The following is a 12,468-nucleotide window of genomic DNA, read 5'->3' on the forward strand; positions in this document are numbered from 1 at the left end:
ATGCAATTGTAGTAAGATTAAAACTAGGTGGGGGTAAAAAAAAATATTGATCTGGTAAGTAGCTAAATTAAACAATAGCATCTCAGCCCCTAATTAGACATATATGTATGTGTGCGAGAGAGATAAATGGTGAAGACATCGATCAAGAGAAAAAGGAAAAAGAATCTCCAACTAGTGCATCCAATTATAACTGTATATACACACATATATTCACACACACAAGTTTATTGATTTCTTACTCATCCTTAATTAAGTAGAATTCATATATTGTAACCGTTTGATCACATCCATTAATAACGTTTTGTGCAATTCTTGTGCAGATATTTCATCAACTGTAGTCTGTAGGTACAAAAAATGTAGGTAAGAATTCATCGTGTGAGCTGTTGATCATGGTGTGATTGCACGATAATATGAATCAAGAACACCAGCAGTTTCAAAGATGGTTTTATTTAGGTGAACGTAGGTTCATGTTCAGTTAATAGTTATAGAGAAAATGGAAGGAATGAAGGGGGGAAGGTAGCAATAACAATGTGATCACATGCGCATGCACGTTGACTGATAGCTTCCCATTTTTGTCATCCTCATCAGCATAAAAAGTACTAATATAAATCTTACAAATAACCACTCCCCTCCTCCTTTATCCACAATATTTGGTACTAATTTTACCTACTTACCTACGTGCGTTAATTTGTCCCTTGTGCGCACCTTTCAGATAAGCATGGATTCATCCAAATATAGCCGATAGTCCAGTAAACTAGATTCAGCCCCCATATATATACACACACACACACACTTACTGTTGAAAAAAATACAAGAAAATTATGCCATTTTATATAAAACACGTAGACAGTTAGGTTGAGGCACGGATATCTCAATCTCTTTATTAATTAGGATATTCAAGCCACACGAACCTGTGTAGCAGCAATATATCTATTGACTTGTCGCTCCCTGAATACAACAGCCCAACTGAATCGTTGTGTGACTCAAACCTATCCACACAAAAAGGAAGCGTCCAAAGCTCCACCACAAGAAAACCCTTCTTTGGCCAATAAGTAAAAATGGAAAAGATGGAGTAATGAAGAATAATTGTTGTAGAAGAAATTACTAGTGGGATAATAAATAAAAGGATGACGGAGAAAATGCTACTAATTGTAGGTTTATTATTTCCCATAGTTTTTTTTTTTTTTTGAACAAATATTATCAGCCATAGTTAATATAGTAATAAACAAAAATTAACAAGAAAAATGTTACAAAAGTTACAAAAGATGAAAGGCTAAAAGACTCCATCTTAATTTCCCACTAACAACAATAAATTTCTCACTAACAACAATAAATTTCCCACTAACAATCAAACAATAACAATTTTATTTATTATTTCATATTAAAAATGCACCAACGCTTACACTACAGTCTTCAGTGTTTGGATAAGGATTGTGGACTATAACCTCTGCTGTTTCGTCGGCTCACCAATATGTGTGTCTCTGTCGATCTGATGTTCAGAAACATAGGCCATTTAATATGTATACATAATATATTATATGTGTGTGTCTCTGTGCGTGTAGGGTTTATAGTTTAGGCCATGGCTGTGGCTTGCCAATTATATGTGTGTGTCTCTGTGCGTGTAGGGTTTATAGTTTATTCCAAAGCCCACCATTGTTGAGTAAGACTGGTGCTTCTCTCTTGTTATATATTAATATTATCGGCTTTGATAGCAAAAATCAAAGGATCAAACACAAAATTGATGTGCTACCAAATCATAAGAGTTCCTGTTTCTCATCATCATGAATCTCCAATAGTTTTGTAAGACGAAAAAGCGAAAACCACCCCAAAAAAAAAAAAAAAAAGTTTATAAAGATGAAATAAGAAAGCAACGAGAGGATTGGAGTTGGTGGCATCCTGCTTATTGCAATTTGTATCTATCTACAGCACTATTCGCTAATGGAATTAACAAAACAGTGAGCGCAGCAATTCAGTATTCGTTCGTAGGTAATTGTGTTCAATGATTGACCTACTGCGAAAAATAATTCTCTCTCTGTTCTTGCCTTCCTTTCTGGTAATGAAGTAATGATGACGTCCACATTACCTACACTATGAATCTTCGATTGGAGCTCTCACTTTCTGACCACATTATAAACTTAATAAGCCCAGTGACAATGCTAAAACTGATTCTAGGTGGATCGATCGTGTTAATTTAGACTTAATAATACTAACAATTTTTTAAAGGTTTCTGTATACAAATTGATAGATTAGTTAGCTAGGGTCCAATTAATTAACCGTTAGGGTTTGATAAATCTTTTTCTCTGATTTTGTTTGTGAGCAACATTTGTCGAAACTCCTAGCCTGTGGAGATTAATTAACCTAGAGTTTAGGTTAATTAATACGCAATATTGAGGAAATTAATTTATTAAAACCCCATATATATATATATATGTATATATATTATAAGTATTAGTTTGAAGTTTATATATAAAGGGCCGATGGTGACGCTGATCTTGAATTGTTACATACGTTATATATATATCAACCAGCTCCCACATGCATGTAATTGATTAGTACTGTTTCTCTTACAAAGCGTTGTAACCAACAATTAAGCTACCTGTAAACCTGTTTATTAGTAATTGCTAAAGCTAGAAGGGGACCATAGTTAATGCCCATCTTTGTACGTTTCTAGTCATTGATTGAAGGAGAAACAAGAACAAACAATATATACACACACAGTATCCACAACAAGTTAGGAGTTAGGTTGTTGGACTTCTTGATGAGCATGTGTCTCTCGTGCATGCAAGAAAGATGGGTGTGGGTGTGGGTGTGTGTATGTGTGTGTGTGTGTGTGTGTGTGTGTGTGTGTGTGTGTGTGAGAGAGAGAGAGAGAGAGAGAGAGAGATAGTTGTCTATATATTACTTGTCTAAAATATACGGATCTGGATAGTAGGACGGGTAATATCCTTTTGCTCTAGGATGATTGGAGCTAAGTAAGTTTGTTACTTTATCGTTAAAAAGGGAAAAAAATGTGAAGAATTAAGTTTGTTAACTTCAAATTAAACACTAACAATCATTGTCTGTTGGTAAAATCTCGGCACTGAGCCCAGGTGCATTATATAATATATATACACACACATGACTGCAAGAAGAGTACTAATAAAAAAAGCTAAATAATTAATTAAAGTGTAAATTAATACATGGAGATCTGATTCATCCTTTTTCTTTGTTTGCTAACTACATCTCTGATCGGTATTCCTTATGCTCTACGGAAAACAGACATTTTTTCTTAACAAACAGGTTTCTTTAGATCTTATAGACATACATATGATCATATTTTATCTTAAGCGTAACAATTGAGAAAAATTACTAAGTCATATGCAAGGTTGTGTGTAAACAAAATCCAAGAATTGCAAACCTTATGCGCAACCATATTTGCTTTGCAATATATATAAATAGACTTATGAGAAATATGATAGAAAAAAAGTGGGTTGTCTTTTACAACAAGTAATATACGCCGTTAGAGTCTAGATCTAATTTTTAATTATTTGAGTTAAGATCTTGAAAGCACCTTCAATGATAGTCTTGTTTGAAAATAAAAAATCCTCATATAATTCAATATCGTCAAGGCTGTGAAGAAATCTTGGTAGGGTTGAACTGCAAGTGATCGATGAGCGTACGACCTTTCAGCCAAAAAATAGCACATACATTATCTGGCAATTTAATTTGGATGGTATCAAAATTAAAATTATATATATATATATATATATATATATATGGTTTTATTTCTATACAATATATATATATATATATAGAAATAAAACCCTTAATAAAGGATATTAGAAAGATTGAAAGTAAAGAAAGCATGCCACCTTCCTTTTGTGTTAGCTGCAGCATGATATGTGTATGTATTTGTCCAACAAATGATATGTGTGTTAGCTGCAGCATGATCTGTGTATGTAAAGAAAGCATGCCACCTTCCTTTTGGTTTGCAATGTACTTTTATTCCAAGCTAGTCTTTTAATTTGGAGCTGGAAAAAAAACATCTTTATTGTTAACATTTGTCTTGCGTGGACAAGGAATTGTTCGTAAAAGTCTAAAAAGAAAAATGGTATACATGAAAAATAAGATCGATTCTACATCTTGAATAATTGAATGGCATACAACTACATGGAAAATTCTTGGTTGCTACTCTCTTTATTGTCACTTGATTTTACAATGGAATTTCTTCTTTTTGCATAATATTAAAACAGGTTGCCTTGTCTTATGTTTGAAGTTCAAGGACTACATGTGTTCCACAACACTCAAATGTGTTTTTTATGCGTTTGGCTTGAGTATGGTTACACGAAGAATTAAGGATGTGAAGTGTAGTCCCACCTCAAAAATTTAAGCAACCTTGAATGTGAATAAAGAATTTGGTTATTCTCTTTGTTGATGCACAAAACCGGAGGTCTTGGAACAACGTAAATCCGACCATGAATCTGCAAGAAATGTAAATAACACAAGATGTATCGTGGTTCACCCCAAAGTTTGGGCTACGTCCACAATAATTATGTATTTATCTGAGAAGTGAGGGGGAGAGAGCTCTGAGAGTGAGAGCTTTGAGAGGGGGGTGAGAGGGCCTAGGAATTGGCCTCCTCTAAATTGTGAGGGTGAGGAGTCCTTTTATATAATAAGGGTTCCTCACTTATTACATATTTGCCCCTTCCTTTATCACATAATTACATTTAAGTCCCCCGAGTATTTGTACGAGATCTAAATACGAGGCCCTAAATATAATATAAACACTCTTTATTACCAATTAGTTTTATCGTAGAAGATTCATTCGTTAAATTTTGATTTTTTTTCTTAATATAATTATATATTTACACTAAGGGGTGGAGATATGGGCTTGTCCACACAATGAATCAGTCATAATAATGTGGCATAGAGCTCGCCATCAATGGAAGTCAAACTTTTTTTTTGGCAAATGATATTAACTAAACTAAGGAGGGGTGAGCTTAGCCTCACAATAGGCTAGCAATAATGCATGTGGTTCAACAATAGAAATCGAACTTAAAACCTCTCAATATCACTAAACTATAATATTAATCAAACGACTGTATTTGTAAGTTTTGGTCACACCAAAAGAATTCAAATCTGATCCTATCCTAACCCCAACTAATTATCCTTAGTATTCGCACCACCAGCCTTCTCCTTTTGTTTTTTAGATGCCCACCAACCCTCTCCTATGTCAAACAAAAATCAACAAAGGATTCATCTGGTTTAATCTTATGCTTAAACTGGTCCAACGATGATCGAGGGGCAGGAATGCCGTGTTATTCAAAATTTGCAATGACATAATTTCTAGTATTTGGAAAACTATTTGTTGACTTTTACAGCAATATTTTTATGCATGTCAGTACTTGGATCTTCAACTCATGTTTACTATATTTTTTTTTTACAGGTCTCGATCCATGACAAGCTGCATGCAAGTAACACTGTTTTTCTTGGACCCGACTTTCCATATACTGTAGAACATTATAGCGTAGGGCATTAATCAGTTGACCTGTTTTAAACGGGAAGCATCAACGTATAGACCAACTTTTATGAACCCGTCCACCGTCACTATTACTTCCGGATTTCGTAATATGATTTTATGTGAAGCGAAGTTTACATGCACATGATTGTTTTATGATATAAGTTGTCATCATGACAGTGTGTTCGGTCCATATAAATCATCATCGTAACGGTGTAGACTGTTGAAGATTGGTATAGAATCCAAGAAAGGGTTCCTAGCTGAGATAGGAGTCCTAATTGTAATAGGTATGGGAAACTTGGACGCAAGTTTTCAAATAGGTTTAGGATTCCAACTTAGTTTAGGATTATGTTTGTAACTAGTATATAAAAGAACCTTAACGTTAGGGTGAGGATAGTGGAATATAGTACGAGAGACTTATGTGGCAAGAAACAAGTTGTGTGAGTTTGAGTTTCTTGTAATACTTTATAAATCAATAAAGTAAGCTTCCATTGTTCATTTTTGGGTGATTGTTTTGGTTTGATCGAAGAGGAGTTTTACAACAAGTGGTATCAAGAGCCATAGGTTGCGGGGTCAGATCAAAACAATGTCAAAACCTGAAAGTGGAGATGATAGGGGTACTGAGGTAACCAAAACTTCGGTGCAAAGTGCTAGATTTGAGATCGAGAAATTTATTGGGACCAATAATTTCGCTATGTGGCAGTGTGAAGTTAAGGACGTACTGATTCAACAAGGTTTGCTGGTTGTGCTTGGAGATATGTCGATAATGATGAAGAAGGAGGAATGGCAGCGGCTGAATGCACATGCATGTTCCACGATTAGGCTATGTCTTGGAAAAGCACAAAAATATGGTGTGATGAACATCTCATCAGCCAAAGAACTATGGGATACATTGGAGGCGAAGTACTTGAAGAAGAGTGCAGAAAATAGACTTTATCTTAAGAGTAAACTGTATCGTTTCCAGTACAAGGAAGGAACCAAGATGATTGATCACCTTGAAGAGTTTAACAAGATGGTGGCTGAACTACTGAACCTGGAAGAGACGATCAAGGATGAAGATAAAGCATTGATTCTGATGAACTCTTTACCTGAATCCTACGAGTCGTTTGTTACGACATGGATTTATGGTAGAGAAACCATTAAGTTTGATGAGATCTCAAGCGCAGTGATGAACCATGAAGTTCGGAATCTAGATAGACAAGAGAGGAACAATTCCGAAGCACTACTGATAAGGGGAAGGTCAAAGGAAAGAAAATCTGCAACTAAGAAGAAAGGCAAGTCACGCTCAAGAGGTGCCTCAAGCAACAGGAGGTTTTTGGATAAAGATGAGTGCGCCTTCTGCCATGAGAAAGGGCACTGGAAAAAGGATTGTCCAAAAATCAAAGCCAAAAACAAGGAGAAAAAATATGAAGATTCAGAAGCAAATATTGTTGAAGCCAACGATGACGATTTCGTCTGTGCCCTAACAGCATCAGAAGGCATCGACTATATGAATCAATGGGTGCTTGATACTGGATGCACCCATCATATGACGTCTCAACGTCATTGGCTTTCCTCGTTCAAAACCCTAAATGGAATGGTGTATATGGGGGATGATAACCCATGTGCCACGAAAGGAATTGGCAGTGTTAGGATCAAACACCATGATGGTGTAGTCCGAGAGCTACAAGGGGTACGATATGTTCCAGATCTTAAGAAGAATTTAATCTCATTAGGCACTCTTGATTCTCAAGGTTGCAAATTCTATTCGGAAAATCAGACATTGAAAGTAGCCAGAGGAGCATTAGTGATCATGAAAGCACCTAGAAAGGGTTTGCTATATTTGTTAGAAGGCACCACTATTGAATCTCAGATGGCTATGGTAGCAGCAAGTGATCAATCAGATACATCTTCTCTATGGCATATGAGGCTAGGACATGTGGGAAACAAGGCATTGCAAGGATTGATTAAACAAGGGGTCCTAGATGGAGCCAAAAGTGGGAAGATCGATTTTTGTGAACACTGTATTCTTGGCAAACAAACAAAGGTAAGATTTGGAACTGCAATACATCAAACTGAGGGTATCCTGGATTATGTACACTCGGATGTTTGGGGACCTGCGAAGAATGAATCTCTGGGAGGAAAGAGATGGTTTGTGTCATTCATTGATGATTATTCACGTAGAGCATGGATTTATATGATGAAGCATAAGCATGAGGTACTGGATATTTTCTTAGAATGGAAAAACACCGTCGAAAGGAAGACTGGAAAAAGGTTGAAAGTCTTAAGAAGTGATAATGGGGGAGAATATACGTCTGATCCCTTCTTTCAAATCTGCAAGCAGGAAGGTATCACACGACATTTTAGTGTTAGGGAAACTCCCCAACAGAACGGAATTGCAGAACGGTTAAATCGAACACTATTGGAAAAGGTCAGATGTATGTTGTCACAGGCAAAACTGCAAAAGCGTTTTTGGGCAGAAGCATTGAGTTATGCATGTCACATCTCTAATCGTCTTCCGTCTTCAGCTTTAAACGGAAAGACTCTAATGGAAGTATGGTCAGGCAAGATAGCTCAAGATTATGAAAGACTAAGGGTATTTGGATGTGATGCTTATTACCATGTGAAAGAGAATAAACTGGACCCGAGAGCAAGGAAAGCTATCTTTCTAGGGTTTAATAGTGGCGTCAAGGGGTTCAGATTGTGGAGTACAGAACTCAAGAAGGTTGTCATAAGGAGAAATATGACGTTTAATGAAACCTATATGAAACTGAGAGAAGATAGAAAGGTTGTTCATGAGGTGGAGCTATCAAAGGAACAAACTGAACAATCAAGTTTCGAAGATAAAATAGATAATGAAGATAAAAAATGTGACGATCAAGAAGAAGAGCAAGAAGAAGACAGTATGGTTGATAATGTCCAAGATCAAGAAGAATGTATTGCCAAGAGAAAAGGGAAAAGAGAGGTTGTGCTTCCTGCTAAGTTCCAAGATTGTGTTTCATGTATGGCATACGCATTGCCAGTAATCGAAACAGATATCCCTACCAACTTTAAAGAAGCAGCAAGTAGTGAAGAATCATCGAAGTGGCATGAAGCTATGGATGATGAAATGTTGTCACTAAAAAGAAACAAACTTGGGATCTGGTGGAGCTACCTAAGGGAAGGAAGGCCATTGGATGCAAATGGGTATATGCAAAGAAAGATGGAATAAATAATGCAAGCCCGGTAAGATTTAAAGCCAGATTAGTAGCAAAAGGCTACGCTCAAAAGGAAGGTATAGATTATAATGAAATCTTCTCTCCAGTGGTAAAACATTCATCCATTCGAATTCTACTTGCACTGGTAGCGCAGTTTGATCTCGAGTTAGTACAAATGGACGTAAAAACTGCTTTTCTGCATGGAAATCTATCTGAAGAAATTTACATAAGTCAACCTGAAGGATACGAAGAGAAAGGAAAGGAGAATCTGGTATGCAAGCTCAACAAATCTCTATATGGTTTAAAGCAATCACCGAGGCAATGGTACTTGAGATTCGATAAGGTTATGAAGGATTTTGGCTACACCAGGAGCCAATACGATCACTGCGTGTATCACAAGAAAGCAAGGGGAGGTACATATGTTTATTTACTGATTTATGTGGATGATATGCTTATTGCCTCCAGTGATAAAACTGAGATCTCAAAGCTCAAAACTCAGATGCAAAATGAGTTTGAAATGAAAGACCTCGACGAAGCAAAGAAGATTTTGGGGATGGAAATCACACGGGACAGAAAGAAAGGACATGTATGTTTATTGCAGAAACAATATTTGGAAAAGTTGCTACACAAGTTTGGCATCCTAGATGAAACCAAACCTGTAAGTACACCTCTAGCCCCTCATTTTAAGTTGAGCACGAAGCTATGCCCTAAGTGTGATGAAGAAAGAACTAAGATGCAGGATGTTCCTTATTCCAGTTTGGTTGGAGGGTTGATGTATGCCATGGTGTGTACTCGGCCTGATATTGCTCATGCAGTGGGATTAGTGAGTAGGTTTATGCATAATCCTGGTAAAATGCATTGGGAAGCTGCTAAATGGATACTAAGATACTTGCATGGAACAAGGAACACCAGAATCTGTTTTGAGCGAAATGATAGAGGAATCGGGAAGTTCTCTACTGGCTATGTAGATTCTGATTTTGCTTCTGACTTAGACAAACGACGATCTACCACAGGGTATGTGTTTACCATGGCTAATGGTCCTATATGTTGGAGGTCAATACTACAACCAACCGTTGCTCTATCAACCACGGAAGCTGAATATATGGCAATGGCTGAAGCTATCAAGGAGGCTATTTGGACACTTGGTTTACTATCAGATTTGGGAATAGAGCAGCGCAAGATGGACGTCCATTGTGATAGTCAAAGTGCCATTTACTTGGCTAAGTATCAAGTGCATCATGCAAGGACCAAGCATATTGATGTGAGATATCATTTTGTTCGGGAAATTATAGCTGAAGGTGAAATTCTTGTAAAGAAAATTGCTTCGGCTGATAACCCTGCAGATATGTTAACAAAGGTAGTTGGTGCATCAAAATTCAACCATTGTCTGGATTTAGTGCATGTGAGAAAGATTTAATACTTGGAAATGGTGGAGCAGTGGAAGCAGATGAAGTCTCTAGATGGATTTCTTACCAAGGTGGAGTTTGTTGAAGATTGGTATAGAATCCAAGAAAGGGTTCCTAGCTGAGATAGGAGTCCTAATTGTAATAGGTATGGGAAACTTGGACGCAAGTTTTCAAATAGGTTTAGGATTCCAACTTAGTTTAGGATTATGTTTGTAACTAGTATATAAAAGAAGGCCAAATTGGATTATTCATCCCCGTGGTCATAGGAAACTTGCATGATGACCCCCGTGGTGAAAAAACTAGGAATTAAACCCCTGTGTTCAAGAATATTAGCAAATTTATTCCAAAAGTAAGATTTCTGTTAAATGATTGTTAAAAGTATGGGTAAAACTGTATTTTCAGTTCCAATTGATATTTAAAATAAATAATTTTTTTTATAACAATTAACAAAAAAAATAAGCATTTTTTAAATTAAAAAAAAGCCACAATTCAATGTCAATTGGAATTGAAAATACAGTTTTACCCCAACTTTTAACAGTCCTTTAACAAAAATCTTACTTTTGGACTAAATTTGCTAACATTCTAGACCACAGGGGTTTAATTCCTAGTTTTTTCACCACGGGGGTCATCATGCAAGTGTCCTATGACCACGGGGATGAACAATCCAATTTAGCCATAAAAGAACCTTAACGTTAGGGTGAGGATAGTGGAATATAGTACGAGAGACTTATGTGGCAAGAAACAAGTTGTGTGAGTTTGAGTTTCTTGTAATAATTTATAAATCAATAAAGTAAGCTTCCATTGTTCATTTTTGGGTGATTGTTTTGGTTTGATCGAAGAGGAGTTTTACAACATAGACCGGGTTCTCATAAAATCTGAAACTTAATGCATTAATTATTGTACTGACGTGAGATCAAATAGTATACAAAGACAAAGAAACTCGTTTCTGTACGAAATAATATAAACAATCACATGGTGAAGCTAGCTCTTACATATGATTCACGTTTGCAAATCCACATTGTATTATTATTATTTCTAACACAGTTGTCATTCATGCATGTTATCTAAAATTTCCCAGCGGGCCACCGCCAGTACTAAGTCACGGATAACGGGATAAGCACCTCCACCTTCAATATCTACCTTTCAACTCATCATATAGAATAATATATTTTCTCTCTTTTAATGATTATTAGGTTTTTCTTGTATTTGAATTGAGACAATATTTTAGTGCTCGTGGACCCATTTACGATGAATCAAAACATTGGATTCTGAAATCATAGGTTAAGGTTTTCTGAAATAACAGACAGGATTCTCTTTGGGTCTTTATTTTTTTTTCGAGGATTCTAGAGATTCATGAATTGTATCCGTTTATCATGCATTGTACGATCAATTTTTGTCAAGTACTGGTTGTGCTCACAAAGAGAATCCTGTGAGAATCCTAGAATCCGGATTCTTGAATCACAACCTTAAATCCCTTTATCTTGCATCAACTACAAAGTTATTTGCATTGATTATGGTTTTCTAGAAAGTCGAGCTTGTTTGAGACTACTACTATAACGGATAAAAATAGTTTTTTGACAACCAAAATCATTCATTGTATTTGGCAGAAAAATCCAATAGTACTTTTATGCCACAAAAGTGTTTTTATCGAGAAGCATGCAAAATTTCATTTTTATAGTTGATGGGCAAAATTACATTTTGCAAAGTCTCCAATGCTTTTTTATTATTTATAAAATTATGTGAGTCAAAATTTAATAATAAAATAATCAACAAGTGAAGAAAAATAAAGACATCTATGGACCTAGCATTAAAATAAAACAAACAAACAAAAAATTTGACACCATCCTCAAATTTGGCAGCAAAGTGGAAAATATCGATCCAAGTAGGATTTTGACATCTCATTTGAAATAAAAATACTACTCTTTTTTGTCATAATATTATGCGTATAATTTTTTATATCTCCTTTGAAAATGCTCTTACCAGCACAAGGAAAAGTCCATGCACAATCTATGATCCTTGCAGACTGCCCTTTTCGACAAAAGATGAACAATATTTACTCTGTCAAGGCAGCTTCTAGATTTGAACCTCTCAAGAGTCAAGACTCCTGTTGTAAACTGTAACATAAAAATCAAAACTCGCAAAACACTTCAAACTTGTACTTTCTGCTCTGTATTGTCAATAACCCCAGTTTTGAACGGCAGGTGGGGGTGGAGAGAGTTGTCCCAATTTTTTTAGGACAGGTATTAAGATAAGAACAAGGATAGTACCAACAGATTCTATGGTCATCGTGCAACTAATGTATACGAAGATAAGAACAAGGACAGTACCAACAGATAAGAACAAGGACAGTACCAACAGATTCTATGGTCATCGTTCAACTATATGTATA

The sequence above is a fragment of the Malus domestica genome, chromosome 16, assembly GCF_042453785.1.
Source record: "Malus domestica chromosome 16, GDT2T_hap1".
Taxonomy (NCBI): Eukaryota; Viridiplantae; Streptophyta; class Magnoliopsida; order Rosales; family Rosaceae; genus Malus; species Malus domestica.